This window comes from Drosophila miranda, chromosome XR (genome assembly GCF_003369915.1).
Source record: "Drosophila miranda strain MSH22 chromosome XR, D.miranda_PacBio2.1, whole genome shotgun sequence".
NCBI lineage: Eukaryota > Metazoa > Arthropoda > Insecta > Diptera > Drosophilidae > Drosophila > Drosophila miranda.
Window position 1 is genome coordinate 40594669 of NC_046674.1, and position 11475 is coordinate 40606143.

General features: G+C 47.1%; 1 long non-coding RNA gene across 1 annotated transcript; it reads right to left on the reverse strand.

Annotated features, from left to right (window-relative positions):
- Positions 1–1166: 1166 nt before the first annotated feature.
- Positions 1167–11167, reverse strand: LOC117186454. Its single transcript, XR_004471529.1, has 3 exons — positions 11158–11167; positions 10878–10881; positions 1167–1265 (listed from the first exon to the last, which is right to left on the reverse strand). It is a non-coding gene; the product is annotated as an uncharacterized LOC117186454 (long non-coding RNA).
- Positions 11168–11475: the final 308 nt, after the last annotated feature.

An 11475-nucleotide genomic window follows, 5' to 3' on the forward strand; every position in this document is an offset into this window, starting at 1 on the left:
CACTATGTAGAGTATCGCCCGATTAGGCAATGCTTTCAGTGTGGAATTGCACACTCTGTCAATGCCAGGAGCCTTCTTCCTCGGTAGGGACTTGATGACTTCAACAATCTCGTCAGCCCTGGCTGGTTTAATGGGTAAGGCCATTTGTAGAGGTGTTTGCAGACTATCTTTTGTCTCTTTGTACTGCGCCTCCGTGGCGAATTGGTAATGGGTGAACCTGTCCCCTAAATGATGTGCAAACGAATTGGCCTGCTCTTCTTCGTTTCTAGCAAGTTCACCGTTGGGACACCGGATGGGAATCTGTCTGAACGGTTGTCTCTTAAGAGACTTAGTGGTCTTCCAAAGCGAATATCCAGCATCCACGGTGTAATCCATGGAAGCAAGCTTTTGTTCAAAGAAGTTGCTTCGAAGTTCTCTCAGGGTGTTTCGAAGTTGCTTGGCAGCCCGGTTCCATAGAATTCGGTCCCATGGGTCTTGAGATCGGATTGCGCGTCTGCGAAGTCTCCTTTTTTGTGACAAAAGCTCTCTGGCCTCTCTTGTAAGAACTATTCCATAGGCGGCGCTTGTCGGAGGATGCGAGGGCGTTGAGGCAGCAGCAGCCATGTGTATACTCTCTGTGATATTATCTACAGCCATCTCGATATCTTCCTCAGAGTTTAGCGTGACGTTCAGTTGAATCGACCTCTCCAAATGTTGCCTAAATGCGAGCAGATCAGTGTGCTTGGTGACTAGATGAGGGCTTGGATTTTCTATAATGCCATCTGTTTTAATGCTGATGACTAAGGCCAGATGGTCGGAGTCCAGATCCCAGCTCTGACTTATTGTTGCTCGAGAATCCGGAATACCATGATGTACTGCGAAGTCTATGCAGGACGGCGTGTGATTGAGTACATATGGGTACCTGGTTGGTGATCCAGTTGCAAGGATCTTAGCGCCAGTAGCAGAGATGGCTTCCGCTAGCTCTCGCCCCCTAGGGGAATTGTAAGTGTCTCCCCACAGCCAGTGTCGGGCATTCCAGTCACCACCAACCAAATACCTTTGCCCGCAAGCACGGAGTGCATCGATGTAATGTCTTTCCTCAATCCTGACTCTGGGAGGGCAGTAAATGGCGCTGAACTCCACATCGCCCAGTCCTGTGGCTACTTTTACTGCTGACATTTGCATGCTGCGTGTCTCAATGACCCTTTGTGGAAAATGACGAAGCGAAGTCTTAACTAAAACCGCAACTCCACCAACGCTATTATTATTCCGCGATGGCTTGAAGGCTTTGATTCTGGAATAAACAAATTTTTAAATATCACAAGACATCAAAATATTTTCTTAATTCAGTTTGAGCGATCGGAAAACGGAGCCTATAGCGGTCGTAAAGGCTTAGGCAGATGAGTTTTAGATTCGACCTGTTTTATTTTCAAAACTTATGCACTACATGTAGAAAAATATAGCGTGATTAAAAGTTAAAAATATAAAAATTACAAAAACGTAATGACCAGTGTTCGGAGCAGCAGCCGTGAATAGGCCTTAAGTAACGTCAAGAACATATCTCTTAATATCTATTATCGCGTTCATCCCATGTACGCTCTCAGTGCATACACGCACACACATATGTAACGTTCTTACTTCTTATAATCCACTGCTTCGACGCTTCGGTCAGACAGTCGGTCAGTACTATTTAAGGTAATAGGTCAATACTCTTCAAGACAGTCGGTCTTCATCGTCGAAGCGCCTAACACCTAAATCTAAGTTCACGGCCACGGCCTCTAACAAAAACACACAAACAATATCGAACAATAAACGCCAAGTTGTAACCTTAACAGCGGAGTAATTTTTAAGTTAAAAATGTGGAGCCAGAGTTGCCAAAAAAGCTCGGCAGCTAACAACATTTTGGTGACCCAGACGATAGCCGTGGACTTGTGTGTTAATGGTGTTTTATACAGTTCGTTAAATCAAATTCGAACATTGTGAACGTAACATTAGTCGAAAGGTTGTGACCGACCGTGGCAGTTTTAGCGACCCGCTTTCGTTTTCGCTTCTCTTTCGTCGTTTGCTTCATTCAGCTCTCTTGACCGTCTGCACATATCTCTCTCTCGAATTTGAACTCGTTCGCTTGTGCATAACTGTTGGTTCTTTTCGGTCGTCGCTTCGTTGCTTTGGCGGCGCATACATTATGGACATAAATACATAAAAAGTGTAGCAAAAGTGAACGCAAACACGTTTTGAACTCGTCTGAACTAGCGCGTTGCATCATTTTATTTAACTCTGATCGACTTATACACTCCACGTTAACAGACTATGGGCAAGAGAAAAAATAATAGAATGAGTGAATCGTTGGCTATGCGCAATGACAGCAATACTGTGAAAGTTGGCGATGCTCTATCTGGTAAAAGGTTTAGTGCTAACGCAGCCAGCACCCAATTCCTTGCATCTCGGATTTCCTTCATGAGGCTAAGGGCTAGAGCCATTTTAGACAGGCTAGAGTCCATACGAACAGAGATGGATCGTGAAAAGCTGCGCAAAATGGATGAATATGATCTGCGAGGATTGTTGAAATCATTGACGAAGCTTAAATGAATTTTACTGTGGCACACACCACCTGGAAAATTGGACTCGTCCATCTTATCTTTGAGGACCATTCTTCAGCGTGAGTTGGGCCAGAGTTCGCAAGCCACGCATTGTTCCACGTTTCAAATGAACCCAAGTGAATCCCAATCCATTATGTACATAGCCAATCGATTGCGCTTGCCACAGCTGCAGCTGCCCAAGTTCAGTGGAGACTATACAGAGTGGACAAGCTTCTATGCCATGTCGACAGCTGTTATTGATAGTGAAGCTGAACTGACTTCTATCGAGAAATTATGGCATTTGCGGTCTTGTTTGAGCGGAGTGGCGTTGGCTAATTACAATAATTGCAATTAGATATTCTCAAAAAACGATTTGCTAAAGATGTCGTACCCTTGAAGGCATTCACCACTCCATGCAAGGGCAAGATGGTCAGGTTGGCAACCGGGTTAGGGAAAACCGCGAGTACGCATCATGAAAATCGTTTGTAGCATCATGCGCTCCTGTTTCCAGTGTGTTTTGTGAAGGCACGAACCATATGATCGCCAATTGTCATCGGTTCAAAAATCTATCGCCGAATGATCGTCACAAGGACACAAAGAGGGTCTTGTTATGCGTCAATTGCCTACGAAAGGGTCATCACGTGAAAGATTGTAAATCAGGTCCCTGCCGTACTTGCCAATCGAAGCACCACTCTTCTGCATTTTCTTCGTCCAACAGATACATTCCATACTGTTTCTTCAATTGAGCCACAGCCAAATCATACCACCATGGTTGCATTGTCGCCCTCCTCGCCGCAAGCTTATATATTCCAGCGTCCGTCTTAGCCTGTTCTATTAGCCACCGTCGTCGTTCTCGTAAAAAACAGCGCTGGAACTTTCATACCATGTCGCGCATTGTTGGACTCGGGCTCGCAATTGCATTTCGTAACTACTCGTATAGCTATCAGCTTCAACTGCATAAAACTAAATCGCTTACTGCTGTCTCTGGCATAGGAGATGCTACCTTCTCAACTGAAGGTATCTCGGTGGATCTCGTTCTGAAATCGCGGATTTCAGATTTCACCACTAGCATCACTGCCATCGTTGCCCAGAAGATTACGGACAGTCAACCTGGCGTCTCAATTAGCACTGCTACTTGGCCTACACCTTTAAATATCCAGGTTGCTGACCCTTCGTTCCATAAGCCGCAGCGGATTAATCTGCTCATCGGATCCGGACTTTTCTTTGAGTTGCTATGTGTGGGACAAATTCAGCTGGCGTCTGGATTACCTTTGCTGCAGAAGACACATCTCGGATGGATTCTATCTGGTGGCGGGCACTCGGCCCTCAACTCCTCGTCGTTTATCGCAACCCAATCTTCGGATGACATCAATCACAGCACTCGGCTCGATGACTTGGTTCGTCAATTTTGGGAAGTGGAGCACATCTTTGAGCCAATCGCTAGGGCAACAAAGGAGGAACTTCACTGCGAGGAATACTTCGTCAACCATCGCAAACACTCGCTTACCCTCAGGGAAATACTCTGTTCGCTTGCCTATGAAGCGAGGTTTAGAGTCCTTGAAAACTTGGAGCGCAAGTTCGTGCGTAATCCAGCTCTTTATGACAAATATTCGGCATTTATGAAGGAGTCCCTCGATCATATGTCTCTGGTGCCCCAGGAAGATAGGCACAAGTGCAAATATTTCTTGCTACATCATTGCATCATCAAAGAGGACAGCTCCACAAGAAATCTGAGGGTCGTGTTCGACGGCTCTGCAGCTACCACATCTGGTCGTTCGTTAAATGATCTGCTTATGTCTGTTCCCCACCATTCAAGCCAAGCTATTTCATACACTCATCCGTTTTCATACACTTTCGTTAGCACAACTCATTTGAAGTCATGATGCGCATTTTTGGTTACGTTCAGAAATTCATCAGTAGGACGATGTCAACGGATCTCTCGTCTGAGTACCTTCGCAAGGGATTATTATGTCGCATCGTTCAACGGGCCCACCTGTATCAAAAGTACATTGCTGTGCGGAAAGGGAACTGCGTCGAGTCTTCCAGCAGAATCATCTTGCTCTCGCCTTTCATAGATGACTTTGGTCTAGTTCGTGTTGGTGGCCGCCTGCGGCACTCAACTCTCGGCTTTGATTCACGCCACCCAATCATTTTGCACAGGAATTATCTATTAACGCTCGCCATCATTACGCACTTTCAACGGAATCATCACCATGCTGGTCCACAGTCGCTACTTGGAGCGATTCGCTTAAAGTTTTGGCCCATCGGTGGCATGAAAACTGTGTCTCGCGCCTTGCGAAAATGCATCATCTGCTGCCGGTCCAGTCCTCGTCTTGTGGAACTCATCATGGCTGACCTGCCGAAGGATCGAGTACAGGATTCGCCTGCATTCAGCGTCACTGGAATTGACTACTGCGGTCCCTTCTACTATAAGCCAGATAGCCGCAGTCGAACTCCAATGAAATCTTACATCAGCAATGTTGCATTTGCAACAAAGGCCGTCTGGTTGGAATTGGTGAAGGACCTATCCGCTGCTGTTTTCTCGAGCGCCCTCTAAAGCTTCGTTGTCACGCGCGGTATTCCACGATGCATTTGGTCTAATAATGCCACCGATTTTGTGGGCGCAAGGAACGAGTTAGCGGACCTTCGCGGCTATTTATGAGCGAGAAGTATCGTGCTGAAGTTCATAATCAATGCATCAACAACGGCTTCGATTTGAGATTCATACCGCCTCGCTCGCCGCATTTCGGCGGTTTGTGGGAGGCAGCAGTGAAGGCGGTCAAACATAATTTGTATCGCACGTTGGGATCGTCACTTTTTGGATTCGATGCGCTGCGGACATTGGTGTGCCAAATCCAGGTTGTAATGAATTCTCATCCCCTTATCTCGAATTTAGAAAACCCGGAAGATCTTGGCGTTCTTATACCCGGACATTTTTTAATTGCTCGTCCGCTGATGGAGTTTCCTGAGCCAAACGTTAAGGGTCTCAACTTCAATCGACTCGATCGCTGGCAGCGAGTCGCCTGTGCCCAGCAGATTTTTTGGAAACGTTGGAGTGAGGAGTACCTGACTCTGCTTCGATAACGTGCCCGCACGTTGCACAGCACAATCCTCGATCCAGGTCAACGAGGTCAAACTTGCCGCCGTTGATGTGGCCCTTAGCGCGGGTAATCAAGGTCATCGCTGGAGCTGATGGCGCTGTACGAGTTGCCATCCTGAAGACCCCATCTGGAACCACTCAAGCTGTCAACAAGCTGTGCGTCCTTCCAGTTGAGCATACCCTGGTCTTTCAACGGGGGGGAGTATAGCTCTTAAGTAACATCAAGAACGTATCTCTTAAGCTTTCTATTATCGCGCACACACATAGGTAACGTTCTTACTTCTTATAATCCACAGCTTCGACTCAGTACTCAGACAGTCGGCCTTCATCGTCGAAGCGCCTAACACCTAAATCTAAGTTCACGGCCACGGCCTCTAACAAAAACACACAAACAATATCGAACAATAAACGCCAAGTTGTAACCTTAACAGCGGAGTAATTTTTAAGTTAAAAATGTGGAGCCAGAGTTGCCAAAAAAGCTCGGCAGCTAACAACATTTTGGTGACCCCGACGATAGCCGTGGACTTGTGTGTTAATGGTGTTTTATACAGTTCGTTAAATCAAATTCGAACATTGTGAACGTAACATTAGTCGAAAGGTTGTGACCGACCGTGGCAGTTTTAGCGACCCGCTTTCGTTTTCGCTTCTCTTTCGTCGTTTGCTTCATTCAGCTCTCTTGACCGTCTGCACATATCTCTCTCTCGAATTTGAACTCGTTCGCTTGTGCATAACTGTTGGTTCTTTTCGGTCGTCGCTTCGTTGCTTTGGCGGCGCATACATTATGGACATAAATACATAAAAAGTGTAGCAAAAGTGAACGCAAACACGTTTTGAACTCGTCTGAACTAGCGCGTTGCATCATTTTATTTAACTCTGATCGACTTATACACTCCACGTTAACAGACTATGGGTAAGAGAAAAAATAATAGAATGAGTGAATCGTTGGCTATGCGCAATGACAGCAATACTGTGAAAGTTGGCGATGCTCTATCTGGTAAAAGGTTTAGTGCTAACGCAGCCAGCACCCAATTCCTTGCATCTCGGATTTCCTTCATGAGGCTAAGGGCTAGAGCCATTTTAGACAGGCTAGAGTCCATACGAACAGAGATGGATCGTGAAAAGCTGCGCAAAATGGATGAATATGATCTGCGAGGATTGTTGAAATCATTGACGAAGCTTAAATGAATTTTACTGTGGCACACACCACCTGGAAAATTGGACTCGTCCATCTTATCTTTGAGGACCATTCTTCAGCGTGAGTTGGGCCAGAGTTCGCAAGCCACGCATTGTTCCACGTTTCAAATGAACCCAAGTGAATCCCAATCCATTATGTACATAGCCAATCGATTGCGCTTGCCACAGCTGCAGCTGCCCAAGTTCAGTGGAGACTATACAGAGTGGACAAGCTTCTATGCCATGTCGACAGCTGTTATTGATAGTGAAGCTGAACTGACTTCTATCGAGAAATTATGGCATTTGCGGTCTTGTTTGAGCGGAGTGGCGTTGGCTAATTACAATAATTGCAATTAGATATTCTCAAAAAACGATTTGCTAAAGATGTCGTACCCTTGAAGGCATTCACCACTCCATGCAAGGGCAAGATGGTCAGGTTGGCAACCGGGTTAGGGAAAACCGCGAGTACGCATCATGAAAATCGTTTGTAGCATCATGCGCTCCTGTTTCCAGTGTGTTTTGTGAAGGCACGAACCATATGATCGCCAATTGTCATCGGTTCAAAAATCTATCGCCGAATGATCGTCACAAGGACACAAAGAGGGTCTTGTTATGCGTCAATTGCCTACGAAAGGGTCATCACGTGAAAGATTGTAAATCAGGTCCCTGCCGTACTTGCCAATCGAAGCACCACTCTTCTGCATTTTCTTCGTCCAACAGATACATTCCATACTGTTTCTTCAATTGAGCCACAGCCAAATCATACCACCATGGTTGCATTGTCGCCCTCCTCGCCGCAAGCTTATATATTCCAGCGTCCGTCTTAGCCTGTTCTATTAGCCACCGTCGTCGTTCTCGTAAAAAACAGCGCTGGAACTTTCATACCATGTCACGCATTGTTGGACTCGGGCTCGCAATTGCATTTCGTAACTACTCGTATAGCTAATCAGCTTCAACTGCGCAAAACTAAGTCACTTACTGCAGTCTCTCAGATTTCACCACTAGCATCACTTGCATCTCAATTAGTACTGCTAATTGGCCTATACCTTTAAATATCTAGCTTGCTTACCCTTCGTTCCACAAGCCGCAGCGGATTGATCTGCTCATCGGAGCTGGACTTTTCTTTGAGTTGCTGTGTGTAGGACCTGGATTACCTTTGCTGCAGAAGACACACCTCGAATGGATTCTATCTGGTGGCGGGGAATACCCTCAGGGGAATACTCTTTTCGCTTTCCTATGAAGCGAAGTTTAGAGTCCTTGGGAGAATCCTATTTGCAAGCAAAGCGGCGCCTGGAATATTTCGAGCGCAAGTTCGAGCGTAATCCAGCTCTTTATGAAAAATATTCGGCATTTATAAAGGAATACCTGTCCCTTTATCATTTGTCTCTGGTGCCCAAGGAAGATAGGCATAAGTGATAATATTTCTTGCCACATCATGGCGTCATCAAAGAGGACAGCTCCACAACAAAGCTGAGGGTCGTGTTCGACGACTCTGCAGCTACTCCATCTGGTCTTTCGTTAAATGATCTGCTTATGTCTAGTCCCACCTTTTAAGCCAAGATATATCACGCTCTCATCCGTTTACGTAAATTTTCGTTTAAGCACATCAACTCATTTAGAGATGATGCGCATCTTTGGCTACGTTCAGAAGCTCATCAGTAGGACGAAGTCACCGGATCTCTCATCTTAGGACCTTCGCAAAGAATCGCAATTATTATGTCGCATCGTTCAACGGGCCCACCGGTATCCTGAGTACCTTGCTATGCGGAAAGTGAACTGCGTCGAGGCTTCCAGCAGAATCATCTTGCTCTCGCCTTTCATAGATGACTTTGGTCTAATTTGTGTTGGTGGCCGCCTGAGGCACTCAACTCTCGGCTTCGATGCACGCCACCCAATCATTTTTGCCAGGGATCATCCATTGGCGCTCGCCATAATTACGCACTTTCATCGGAATCATCACCACGCTGGTCCGCAGTCGCTACTTGGAGCGATTGGCTTACAGTTTTGGCCCATCGGCGGCATGAAAACTGACTACTGCGGTCCCTTCTAGTAACGCCGATTAAATCTTACATCAGCGCTTTCATCTGTTTTGCAACAAAGGCCGTCTGGTTGGAATTGGTGAAGGACCTAACCACTGCTGATTTCTTGAGCGCCCTCAAACGGTTCGTTGCCATGCGCGGTATTCCCCGATGCATTTGTTCGGATAATGCCATCAGTTTTGTGGGCGCAAGGAACGAGTTAGAGGACCTTCGGCGGCTATTTATGAGCGAAAAGCATCGTGCTGAAGTTCATAATCATTGCATCAACAATGGCTTCGTTTGGAGATTCTTACCGCCTCGCTCGCCGCATTTCGGCGGCTTGTGGGAGGCAGCAGTGAAGACAAACAGCATTTCTATCGCACGTTGGGATCGTCACTTTTTGGATTCGATGCGCTGCGGACATTGGTGTGCCAAATCCAGGTTGTAATGAATTCTCATCCCCTTATCTCGAATTTAGAAAACCCGGAAGATCTTGGCGTTCTTATACCCGGACATTTTTTAATTGCTCGTCCGCTGATGGAGTTTCCTGAGCCAAACGTTAAGGGTCTCAACTTCAATCGACTCGATCGCTGGCAGCGAGTCGCCTGTGCCCAGCAGATTTTTTGGAAACGTTGGAGTGAGGAGTACCTGACTCTGCTTCGATAACGTGCCCGCACGTTGCACAGCACAATCCTCGATCCAGGTCAACGAGGTCAAACTTGCCGCCGTTGATGTGGCCCTTAGCGCGGGTAATCAAGGTCATCGCTGGAGCTGATGGCGCTGTACGAGTTGCCATCCTGAAGACCCCATCTGGAACCACTCTAGCTGTCAACAAGCTGTGCGTCCTTCCAGCTGAGGATACCCTGGTCTTTCAACGGGGGGGAGTATAGCTCTTAAGTAACATCAAGAACGTATCTCTTAAGCTTTCTATTATCGCGCACACACATAGGTAACGTTCTTACTTCTTATAATCCACAGCTTCGACTCAGTACTCTTCAAGACAGTCGGCCTTTATCGTTGAAGCGCCTAACACCTAAATCTAAGTTCCCGTGGCCGTGAACAAACTCTAACAAAAACACACAAGCAGTATTGAACAATAAACGCTAAATTGTAATTTTTAATATGTAAATGTGGAGTCAGAGTTGTAGCTTCCAACCAGCGCTAAGAAAAGGACCGCGTGCATCCCTCCTAAGGACACCTACCTTGTTTTGTGGTCGAACCGGTCAAAATCAGTATAGGGGTATATTAGATTTGTGGGAAGCGTTTCCGATCCCATAAAGTATATATATATTATTGATCAGCATCAATAGCCCAGTCTATTGAGCAATGTCTGTCCGTCCGTCTGTCTGTCCCTTTAAGCGCCTAATTCTTAGAGACTTTAAAAGCTAGAGAAGAGAAGATCTTTACCGACGCCTGCAATAAGGCGCTCGACAAAGCATGCCCCTCTGGCAAGAACAGAGGCCGGAAGAAACCTGAATGGTGGAATCCGAAACTGGGTGAACTCCGGAAAGCCTCCCGGAGACTCTTCAATAAAGCTAAGGCTGAAAACGTTGAGCAAAACTGGGCCGAATACAAGGCCAGTCTGTCAACCTACAACAAAGAACTTAGAAAAGCCAAACGCGCCTCCTGGCGTAAGTTCTGCAGCGAAATCGAGAGTAACTCAGAAGCCTCACGCTTGCGCAGAGTTCTCTCGAAGACAACACCCACCCTGGGCTACTTGAAGAACACCGACCAGTCGTGGACTACGTCCAGCGAGGAGTCGCTAAATCTTCTCCTAAATACCCACTTCCCTGGCTGCGATGAAAACAGACCCAACTACCTCGCGCCTCCTTCTGTCGCCTCAAATGCCATCTTGGGACTGCTAAGCCAGGAAAACATTTCCTGGGCGATCAGAAGCTTTAAACCCTACAAGTCCGCGGGGCCAGACGGCATTTTCCCTGCCCAACTGATTCACGCGGGACATAAAGCCATTAACTGGCTCAAAATAATTTACGAGGGAATCTTCTCCCACGGGTGCATTCCTGACACCTGGCTTCAGACCAAAGTCGTATTCATACCCAAGGCAGGCAAGCCCTCGCACACTGCCCCAAAAGATTTCAGACCCATAAGTCTATCGTCTTTTCTTCTAAAGGCGATGGAGCGGCTCCTGGGGCTGCATCTAACGGCGTGCATTCCGTCCAGTCTGATCTCAGACTCCCAGCATGCCTATCGGAAGGGAAGATCCACCGAAACGGCCCTACACTCGATCACATCGATCATCGAAGCATCCCTTAATTTTAAGGAGTACACCCTAGTAGCCTTCCTCGACATAGAAGGCGCCTTTAACAACATCCTTCCGACCGCCATCACGGGCGCACTGACGGATCTGGGCGTTGACTCCAGGACGGTGAGCCTGATCGATCAGATGCTACAATGCAGGACGGTAGAGGCATCACTGGGGACGTCAACGTGTACCAGATTTGTCAGCAGAGGCACACCGCAGGGCGGAGTCCTCTCGCCCCTCCTATGGAACGTGGCAGTGAACACACTGCTGCGGGAGATAGAGGGGGGTGGCTGCCGTGTGGTGGCGTACGCGGACGATGTTGCCATAGCATTCTCCGGAAAATTTCCGCAGACATTGTGTGAG